This window comes from Cyprinus carpio, chromosome A11, assembly GCF_018340385.1.
Source record: "Cyprinus carpio isolate SPL01 chromosome A11, ASM1834038v1, whole genome shotgun sequence".
NCBI classification, from domain to species: Eukaryota; Metazoa; Chordata; class Actinopteri; order Cypriniformes; family Cyprinidae; genus Cyprinus; species Cyprinus carpio.
Window position 1 is genome coordinate 20,000,225 of NC_056582.1, and position 12,001 is coordinate 20,012,225.

Consider the following 12,001-nt stretch of genomic DNA (forward strand, 5'->3'; position numbering starts at 1 on the left):
TATATCTACTATACTGTAATGTCCTTTCCTGAAACATTTTAATTTTAAGCATACATTATATTAATTCAAAAAAGGCAAGAGCTATGATAGTGTGTAGGACTTTTTGTATTTTTGTTCCGATGTTTGGTCTTTCAAAAAATCATCTATGTATGTTTTTTGCTTATGTTTTCCGGGCCTTATACAATACAATACACTTCCACACAATACTACAGCATGGGTTTTACCACTGATTGTTTAACGATGGCCGGTAATCTGCATACGTAAAAAAATACCATAGTATTTACCATAATGCCGGTGTCCAAATACGATGATATTAACGCACCATGTCATCATATGCAAAAACAAAACAAACAAAAAAAAAAACACGTTTTTGAGGGAAGGTTTTAGCACAACATTTTAAATCACCAGGGCTGTTAGCGTGAACAAACATTCCAGTGCATGTTGTGATTGTGTTTGGTGGACATTGTGGCTTATAGCACTGAGAAAGCGAGGGAGGCTTGATCAGTTTGAATAATTTTCATGGGGTGCTCTATTCATTGGTGCTCATGGGCTCTCTAACCTTTGAAGTGGAGTATAACTGAGCTCACTGTTTGGCTGGCAGCTTGCTGGGTTTCTCTCTGGCCCAATTAGCGTTAGCGTGAGCTGTCACGCTGCACAGCACTACAATGCCACTCATGCCACAAGACTTCACGATACACATATATAATCACTCTCACACAGACATCATCTCACCTGATTCATTACCTGGGAGAGTCCACTAATCCCCAGAAAACTCTCATAGCTTTTAAAAAATTAGACCCAGGAAGGTCTTGAAGATGAATGTGTGTAATTTAAAGCCAAAATTTAAAGTTAGCCAATAGGTATAACTATATGGAGGTATAGGTGTGTTTTTATAGGTATATTTGAGCTTTCTATCAAAAGAATTTTCTAATCTGGAATCAAAATATACTTGAATAATAATAAGAAAATGTTTCTTGAGCAGCAAATCACAATTATTAAATGATTTACCGAAGGAACATGTGACACTTGATTTGACCGAGAATCGTAATGTAATGAATGAAAGTGAATCTCATCGCACCGCACTCATCAAAAACATATCTTAATTTTTTAAAATATATTCAAATAGAGAACAGTTTATTTAAACTAAAACTGTAATATTATTCACAATATTACTGTGTTTTTAACTGGGGAGCGTAAGAGAATTAGTTTGAAAAAAGTTTTTTTAAAAAGTTTAGGTATGTAAAGAAAGCAATAATTCCACTGTACCATTTACTGGATTTTTTATATTGTCAGTCAAATCCATAGTATGGTTGAAACATCTTTTGAAACTGGATCAGCCATGATGTGTATTATGGACCTCCACATTTATTCATTTCACACTGCCAAAAATCATACAATCTCTAATCGTCTATAGTCACAGTTATCAGCACAGGTCCATAGGGTCTGAGAAACATGAAATGCAGAGAATTTGGCATGAAAAATGCCACGGGGCTGTATTACAATCACCACCATTACAAGGATGCAACAGAATGATTCCAGCTTGTTTTAGGTTAATCAGTTTAGGATCATCATGGATTTATAGATAAGGTCCTTGACCTCTCACTACCTCCTTTTTTTGTAGAGCAAAAAAAATAACTCCAGAGGAGGTTTTCCTGGGTGAAAACTGGATTGAAATTATGGCAAAACACACAATATAGCACCTCGGAGTCCCCCCACCCGGATTCAGACACACAGTTCTCGGTAAATCACGTGACTTCTTTCCACTGTTAATCCGGTGGAATGTTTTTTTTGGCCAGTAATCTCTCTGCTCAGCCCCCTACTGTCTGGTCATCTAATAAAAAGATTGTGGTAGTTTTTTGATTTTGGATTATAAATGAGGGGTCCGTTCTGTTTATTATGTACTGTGAACTTTACCTAAATACCCACAAAAGTGGAACCCCCCTACAACATTAACCTTAGCTGTTTGTAGTTTTTATAAACAGCTTTTTGTTTAATTTAATTTTACACCATCCATTCAAATATTGCTGGTAGTTTCTCCAGCATATATTTGTTAATTTGCACTATTTGTTGAGAAAACTTTTGAACCTTAATCACTTTGGACTGATAAATATTATTGAAAACGCACTTGAATTTTCAGGGAAAATAAACTGAATATTTAAAGCAAAAAAAAAAAAAAAACAAAACACCCACTAAAACAGTAAAATATTATAGATCCCTTTAAACTTAATTACATATAAAACGTGAATATAGACAACGCAAAAAAATCTTTACCTGATGTTTGTCAACTATGTCCAGTCTCCAGCATCTTTACTGGATGTTCCAAAATCCAGGATCTGTCCCATCAGTTCATGTGGAAGTCGGTGAAGTTTATCGCAGCTCTCCTCATCTGTCTGTGGTGCTTGATGCAGAGTTGTGTTTGGCCTCCACGGTCCTTTGCACTTAAGACAAGCGGAAGCCATACAGAGGCAGGGTCATTCCATTAGGAGGCTCTACTGCATCAACTAATAGAACAGAGTTCATTACACTGTGTCAGTTTCCCCCTCACTGAGGCAGCCAGAGAGCTGCGGTGAATCCAACAACAGGAGAGAGAGAGAGAGAGAGAGAGATAGAGGAGAGAGGAGAGAAGAGAGAGAAGAGAGAGAGCAAGCACAGTGACTGAGGACCCGTATTAATGGGCACTCACACTATGCTAAATCTAGCAATAAAATAAAACAAAACAAAACAAAGCATAGGCACAAACATATGCAATAAGATAAAATAAAAAATAAATAAAATATTATGTATACAATCCACCTTCTCATAAAGGAATATATAACTAATTGACTGTCCAATGGTTCAAAAGTTTAAAAAGTGTGTAACTACGGATGTGAGGGATCCGGAGTGATTATTCTGAGCCCTTTCTCCACTCTGGATGTATACAGTTCTTGAGGGTGGGGCCAGGGGGGAACACCAATAATCCTTTCCAGCAGGTCCAAACCGTGTTTCTCTGTAGTTTCTTCTGAAATGTCCCTGATTTTTTGTAACTGAACCAAAACAATCCAGTTATTGAAAGTACACAGGAACAGACTCAATGATGGCTGAGTAAACTGGTTTTCAGGATGTCCCTGTGGTAATGTTTAACTTCCTCATGCTGGGCCGAAGGAAGTACAACCTTTGTGTGGAGTCTGTTTTCACAATGGAGTCAATGTGAATTGTCCCAACTTCAGGTCCTGATAGATGGTGGTTCCCCAGGAAATCTGAATGACTCCACTGCAGAGACACAGTTTTTGGCTGTCCTATGAAGGGTGATTGGGGTAATACAGGGGGTGGTTCCTCCTGAAGTCCAATATCATCTTCACTGTTTTTGAGAGTGGTTCAGCTCCAGGTTGTTTATTATTGTGGCTGGGTCATTTCCTGGTAGGGCGGTAACATTTTGGCTTCATAAAGTGTTGGGAAAAAAGTTACATGATTGTTTAATGTTTTTTGCATTCCAAAACCACAAATAGTGGGACTGTTTAAAACCTATTAGGAATGCCATATTGGTCAATCTCTGGGACTCAAAAAATAATAATTTAATGGGTAGATTGTTTCATGACACTGGCCATGAACATATTCCACCCCTGTTTGGGACCTATAGATAGATATATCAACAACACATGTGTAATAATGTTAATGTTAAACGAATAAATGAGCTTTTCCCTGGATAGTATTGTCCCTAATAGCCATCTTATTTTTTATATATATTATTATAAAACAATAACAAACAATTATTTGATGAATAGAAATGTCTTCTGAATTATTAAGAACAGGTAATTAAATAAATAATAAATGTTTTTTTTTATTTATTTATATTGTGATCAAAAAATAAATATGTGTATCACTAATTTTGGATTAACTAGATTACCAAACCCAAAACCATCAACAAGAAGGAACAGTAATGGGACGGTGATGCATTTTTTGTGTGTTTTTTTTTATGATGATAATTATGATGGAAAAGAATGGATGCTCTGTGTTGTTAATACGTTCAATAGTTTAATAGTTTCCATGCTCCAGTCCCTAGTTGTATGGTCTTTTTTTAAACCTTTCTATATCACGTCGTATATAAATTTTTATTTGCTGTATACACTAAATACTATTTATTCATATTAAAATTTCCACCCTGTTTAGTTTGCACATCTCCACCCTGTTATGTTTCTAGACCTAATGGGAATCTAACAGGGTGGAAATGTTGAGCTTAAGGTTAGCCATGAACTTTTATAAACTAGGTCAGATTTGTTTTACTTTTTTTTGTGTTTTTTTTTTGCTCAGCCAAACATTCTCCATAATATACCTAACAGGGTGGAACTTTAAGGTTGGGACAAACCACGATAACATTTCAAAAACTAAAAAAAAGTTAGGAGTGAGAGTTGAAGCTTACCTCCAGATTGTACAGTTGAATTCCAGTGAGAAAATAAATTATGTCACTTCTTGAAAATGGTCTCAATAAAATTGCAGTCGGTTTTTGGAAGCTGCGACAAGTATGTACTAACATGGGTGGAAAATGACTTCAGGGACACGTTAATTGAAGAAAATTAAAAAAATACAAAGAAAAAAAAAAACTAACTATATTTTCACATGATTTATCACGTATGTGATTAGAGGCAGTTTAGCCTAGTCTTTAACATAATTAAAACATATTTTTAGTTTTTTTATCATTTCATGATTTATATTTCTTGTGGAAGTTGGTTACTTTGCACTGAGGACATAATAAAATTGAATGCATATATCAATAAAAAAGGTGTGTCAAAATACAAAATAGTATTTTATAATTTCTATTATCTCTGTTGTAAGTGATAAAGAAGAGACCTAAATATACAATTTAAGCCATATCTTATAAATATGTGACTCCATTTTAGAGGAAAAATATGATTAAATAAATAACTGAGACATAAAAGTCACTGTATAACAGGAATGGGACCCGGCTAATATATTATTAGTAGTAGTAGTGGTAGTAGTAGTGAGTAGTGGATTTAGATTGCATTATTTTTATGAATTTCCTAATAATTTATTGTTATTTGTTATTCGGTATAGATCCGTGTTAGTCACACACTGTGTGAGTGTACTTTAATCAGAGCAGCTCAGTTGAAGCGTTGGCTGCTTAATGTAGCGTCTCTCCGTTACGCTGCGCTGGTAGCGCAAACACACACACACGCGCGCAAACCAACCACTCGAGAAGAAGAGCTACAGGAAGCAGTGTATTTTGTGACCATGTTAGCGCCCAGCAAGCCGCACTAATGAAACTCAGCGAATCCTGAAACTATTTCACTTTCACAAAAACATTGTAGTTGTATGTTCCATCAATGTCGTCTTTTCCTTTTTTTTTTTATAAAGAAAAGGTCATCTCTGCGGTCCAATAAGGCGATTTAAAGAGAAGGGTACTCGTAGAAATAGTTTTTATTTATCTTTTAGCTTTTATAATATTTTTTGATGTTTTTTTCCCTCTGATATTGTTGAAAAAAACAATAACGTTTATTTTAAATCGATATTAGTCTTTTTGCCTTCAAGAGTAAAAGCAGATGATGGCAAGGCAGATCAAAACGTTCAATAAGCGAATGGACGAAGAAATATCGAGTGACTCTGAAAATGAAAGGTACTGCAGTTTGTTGTGCTGGATGAACGCTGATGTCATGTTCATTTTCTTAAAAAATAAATTAAAATCGCCGATGTCTTTCCTCTGCAGTGCTGATCCAAGCAGAAAACAGCAGGAGAACGAAGACGACGAGATTGAAGAGACGCCGCAGGAGAAAGAAACTGCGCTGGCCAAACTCTACCTGGAGCAGCTGAGAGAGAAGGTGTGTGAGATCTACTGAGAATCAAGCTTCCTGAACGATTGCCACTCTTCCTCTGAACCTGTGTGCTCTGTGCTGTCATTGGTAGAGGACAAGAGAGCTGAGCAAGAATCTTTCGAAGCGGATTCATCGCTGGAAGACTGCAGGAGGAGTGGTAGGTCCCTTCAGCTGGGGTCATCACTAATGTAGTGTGAGTGACGTGACATACAGCCAAGTATGGTGACCCATACTCAGAATTCGTGCTCTGCATTTAACCCATCCCAAGAGCATACATAGCAGTGGGAATTGCCACACACACCGCGGGAACACACACCGGAGCAGGCAGCCATTTATGCTGCGTGCCCAGGGAGTGCCAGTTCAGTGCCTTGCTCAAGGGCACCTCAGTCAGTGGGTAATATGGCCCAAGACTCAAACCTGGGCCAACCTTAGGTTAGGAGTCAAACTGGACCACTAGGCCACGCACCTCCCCATTAACTAATAATTATGTGTGAGGTCCCACATTTTGCTCATTAGGTGTATAGGTGTTTGCAAAGGATGGAAAAGGTTCAGAACTTTCAAAAATCCCGGAATAGTCCAAAACATGGACGGACTGTTTCCATCGTTTGTATGCGACCCTAAGCGGAAATGTTAATCATAAACCTTCGGAATTTGCATTAAGATTTTGACAACTCATGACGTTAAGTCGAACGGTAATTTAACAAGCTGTGGGTCTATGCAAGTTTGGTGGAACCCAAAATAATCTTTCACATAAGTCCTGAAAGTAGACAGCGATCCATTCAGAACATATGAATCAAAAATATATAAGTAATTTAATTGTTAAATGAAAAGTCTTTGTTCAAAATTGTAAAATCATGTAAAAAGCAGGCTTTAATACTGGCATTAGACTACATATAAACACACAAGCTGCAAGAAAAACAAGTTCTGAATATTTACATGAATTTATTTATCACAGGGATTCCCAAACTGTTAATATTTCAATAATTTAGCACTCATTCACATGCACACGGTTCTTTGATGATTACATCTTCATTGTTTTTATTTTTAAACTATTTATTATTTAGCTATACTATACACTATTTATTTTAGCTCACACGTGCACATTTTGATATTAACAAATTTAGTTTGCTCTGAGTTCTTGAATGATATATGCGTTTATATTAACACAGAAAGGAACTGTTTTGTAATATTACTACAAATCTCAGAAGGCTAATTTAAAATAACTAGAGGTTTTAAAGGATGTATGATTTGAGTCATTGTAAATAAACAGTTGTATTAAAAAAATAAAATAAATGAAAACCAAACAATACAGAAGAAATTTTTATTAAAACTCTTATTTTGGAAGATGTTACACATGGCTACAGTAAGTGGATTTTTCATGAGATTATTATAATAAGAGCTCTAATAATCCCTGTTTGTCCCATAATCACTTGTTTTTATTCATCCTCCTCAGCTGGAACAGAAAGGCAAACTGCAAAGACTGATAGCCAACGAAGTGAGTGGTGTTTTCATTAGCTGCTGGGCATATACCACTGTTACTTCCTGTTTCTGACATCACCCTGACTCTCTTCTAGCTCATCGCTCCAGACCCAGCAGAGGTCAGGCTGTTGAGAGGACACAAGCTCTCTGTCACATGTCTCGTTATCACCCCAGATGAGAAATACATCCTTCTCGCAAGAAAAGACTGCTCCATCATCAAATTTTGAGTTGACAGATCAACTTTGATTGCATTTTCATATCATAGGCGTTGAAGCTTGCATTGACAGTATTAACTTGAGCCAATCTGCTTCTAAATGAATGATGATGTGATCTACAGGGGAGGTGGAGGGCGGAAAGAAGTGCAAAAGATCGAGGAGGACGGAAGGGAACAGAGGGGCGTCATGTGGGACACACGCTCACATCCTGTGTATGGCCCATATCATCCGATGGGAAATCCCTGGTGAGAGCTGGAATTTTTATTTATCAGTACAGTTTGATTGAGCCTTGGGATTAAACAGTCTGTATTTTGAGGCTATGTTCTAATATATTTAGCCCAACTTATCAATTGAATGAAATGAATTTTAATAATTGTTTGATATTACAATAAAGTTTAGGAATGTCATCTAAGTCATGTACTTTTTTATTGTAAGTAAATAATAAAGCAATTAGTACTTTTAGTTAGCAAGGACACTTTAAAATTGATATAAGTAACAGTAAAGACATTTCTAATGTTACAAACGAGTTCTATTTCCAATAATGCTGTTTTTTTGAACTTTCTGTTTATCAAAGAATCCTGAAATGCTGCAAAATGTTTTTAACTTTAAATATAGTTGTATGTAATATTTCTTGAGTAGAATAAAATCACATTTTAATATATTTTCAAATAGAAAATGTTGAAGATGAAAAAGTTATTACACATTAGTGCTGTTTTTACTGTATTTTCGATTACATAAATTTAGCCTTGGTGAGCAAAAACAATTTTTTTATTTTTTTTATTTATGGGGGGTTTTAGAGGTATTTTACTCTATAATACCTTGAACTGCCTTGATCAGTTTAATCTGTTACAGTTTTTGTCAACTAATTGAAAAATGTAATAGATATGATTTTATTTGTTATATAGGCTAGTGGGGACATGAATAAACTCATCCTGATCTGGGATCCCGTGACATGTAAAACCCCTCTGTACCAAGTTAAAAGGACACAGAGACGCTGTATCGGTGAGTAGAACATCACTTTTACTGTAATATATTGTACTTTAGATGATGACGTTTATGAAGTGTTTGCTCACATTTGACTTAATTTTTTTTAAATGCTTCTGCTTGAATGCTTCCCCTGCAGGGGTTTGCCTTTAGACGAGGGACTCATACCCTCTACAGCGGCCACGACCCCGCTCGATAAAAGTGTGGAGCGTGGACGAGAACGCTTTGTAGAAACCCTGTAGGGACACCTGCTGCTGTGGGGAGATTTTAACCCGCTCTTTATTCTCAGGCTTATTTTTGTGTTTTGGTGTCTTCGTCAGGTTTTGGCCCCTCAGACATGATCACTGGGTTGGACTGTTTGAGCAGAGAGAGGGCGTGACTGCGGGAGGACGAGACCGAACTGTCCCGGGGTGGAAAATTGCTGAAGAATCACAGCTGTCTGTCACGGCAGCGAGTGAGGGTTCATGCCTTACCTTAACTTCCTTCCAGGCAAAGCGTAAATCCTGTTTGGGTCCATGGAGATCGTCTTGTTTGACATTTGTGGCGGGTCTCGTTAAAGATGATGCTGTCAACTTCCGTATCGGCCGGTCTGTCCTGAAGCTCCAGTTGAGTCTCCGCTACAATGAAAGAGCACAAGTACAGGGAGCTGATGGAGAAACTGTTTTTCACTGCAAGAGCTGGAGGTTACAGAGTGCTTACTGTTCATAAGGTAGCAGTAGACAGCAATCCTACACTGAAGCTTCCTCAATTACATTTAATGACATTTTTACCAGTTTTATTGTTAACTAAAGCTTAAATTATTAAAAATAGTTTTGGAGCACATGTGCTCCCTTAGGAAAAAAGTAAGCGTTAAGCCCCTGCTTTAATGTATAAGCAAATTCACTCATATGTAATGTACAATTAAATTCTACTTTCGTGCTTTGGTTTTGCACAGCTCTATATCTGTTTGGACGGGTTAATAAGAAGAAGCCGGTGAGCAACGGTGAAGCAACCCACATGGTAGCTATGGCAACACTGGTCTGGAGGTGACACTCTACTGGGTGTGCGCCTGTTGCGGCGCTACAACTCCGCCGCTTGTGGCATCAGGTGCCTCGGGTGCACACACACACCTGCGTGCATAAAAACCAAGCTATCCACTCGCGACTAACAAACCCAAGCGCCTTGTAAACTACAACCCGCTGCAAAAACTCCTCATGTCATTTTTATGTCACACCCCATTACCATCAAGGGCAATATTCCTCATATCTTTCCGGTTTCACTTTTTTTTTTTGAACCTTGTTCTCAAAGCTCTCCCCTTCCTTCTAGTCCATATGAGACTGCTTCTCCAACACCTGATACCTCAACATTAGTGTTTCCCCCCGCAGCTCCCATAACTTCATCAGTGCAGCTTGGAATTTGGGCAGGGATTCAGAGGCCTGAGCCGCTCTTCCAGCGTCGCCTAATGTGACAGTATCAACAGCCATCAGTCTATTAGACGGTTATATTCCGTGGCCGCTATTGAATACAGGTCTTATGTGTGTGCAGTACCGTCATCTGGAAGGATATAATGGAGAATTTCACTACGAACCACTATTTTCCACAACCGTCACAGTGTCCAATTATGTGCCGGTCGGGGATGCTGGCTCTGGCAGATAAGTGTTAACGCGCGGAATAATGAATGCTAATAAGCGTGTGTTAGGAGTCCTCTTAGACTGGATTTGTGAACAGTCTGAAGTTCCTCAAACTCTGGGGGAAGTTTCTGTGGCAGGAGTTGGACAGAGCACAGGTGAAGTAATTTTTAGCTATTATTATTATTAGTAGTATTATGTTAGTATTTAATTGTTAATTACAATGTGTGTATTTTCAAGGGCATAAGCTTTCATGCAGTCAACACCCTGTACCACCAATTAGATGGCGCTAATGTGAAGTGAATGGGTTCGTTGCGCAGCATTTACACATTTCATCATGTTGATTTTAATTTCAGCTGTTCTTTTTAATCTTTTTCAGATTGGGCCGATGGTGGAGAATAAAGGAAGCTAGGAACGGACTATATATCATGTCCTCTTAAAAGACAAGCTCAAGAACAGGAAGTTGTCCAGTAATGTGGTCTGATCTAGGACTTGAATTTGGTATTGAACTTTTGGTTGCTTTTTTTGTTTATAAAAGAAGAGCTTTGATTAAATGTCTGTTGAGTTTATGTTTTGCTGCTCATTATGTTCAGAGCTCCACATGCTAGCACAAGTTTGTTATAGTGATACAGTCCTTACAAAATGCATTTATTGATAAACCTGTGAGCCAAATGAAGACTTCAGTTTTTTTTAAAAATAATTTATTTACATATATTACAAGTATAACACTGTATCACCAAAGTTCACATAAAACATCTGTATTGTTACCTACTTTTTCCAAAACTCACCACTAAGATTAATGCAAGTTAAAAAAAGGGAAATACAGAATATAGTTAATTTTTTTTTTTTTTATCTTGCAATGACACCTAAATTTTCCCAGGGGACCAAACTGAGACTTTTTCCCACAACACAAAAAGGGACAAAAACCTTCCAAAGAAAAAGATTTTTTACCCAAACAAAATGAGACTTGGGGTTACAATCCCCATTTACTAAATACAGCATCAAAAATCACATACCAGGGGGAAACTTAAAAAAAAAGTAATATATTTTGTGCAAGTTTCTTGGTGTCAAGGTCCCTTGGTTGCAGTAATCACGAAATTTAAAACATCGATATCATCCCTTTTCCCCAACAAGACCTTGAACCCCAAACAAAAAATTTAAAAGACTGAGAACCAAAGTCAGGTTAAACATTATTTAAACTAGTCATTTCTTTGTGATACAAAAATCGGGCACATATTCCAAAGTCTAGCATTTTCGCTCATGTTTCTTCAAAATAGTTTCCTTTCCTTGTGGTGGCTTTAAAATCTATAGATTTACTTGGCACGGGGATTTTAATCATTTACAAGGTCCTTGTCCTTTTCCCAAAGCTTTGATCAAAAGAATAGCTTTTTTGTTTACTGAAAACAAAACAGTTGGTCAGAAAGGGGCCCGGGCCCTTTTGTACACTTTTATTCTTTTAAATTTCCAAAAAATGAACGGAGTATAAAATTTTAAAAAAATTGCATTAAATTTCCCGGTTTTTGATGATGGATTAAAATTGATTAGATTTTTAATTTCATTTAAAAGAAGTCGTAGAATCTCCCACCTCTCCCCTTAAAACCGGTTGGCCTAATGGAGGTAAAGCGTGGAATTTGTTTAAGTTGTTGAAAAAAAAAGGCAAAAAAATAGTGCCAAAAACCATTATTAAGCTTTAGGGGAATGTCTACCTTTGAGAGGGGGAGCCGGTGCGGTGGCTGTAGGGGGAAAACGGTTGTCTTTGGCCCTCAGGTTGTACTTCTTTTGAGGGGGAAAAGGGTGATTTGGACTTTGGGGGGAAAAAAAGGAGCCAAACCACGACCGCTCAGACGACAAGGGTGCCCTGGTAGGGGTTTCCCCTGTTCAGCAGAAGAGGGTTAGCTACCTGTGATCGCTG

General features: G+C 37.4%; 1 pseudogene; it reads left to right on the forward strand.

The window, feature by feature from the left end:
• Nucleotides 1-5,537: 5,537 nt before the first annotated feature.
• On the forward strand, nt 5,538-10,501 carry LOC122146676 (annotated as a pseudogene).
• The last annotated feature ends 1,500 nt before the right edge of the window (nt 10,502-12,001 follow it).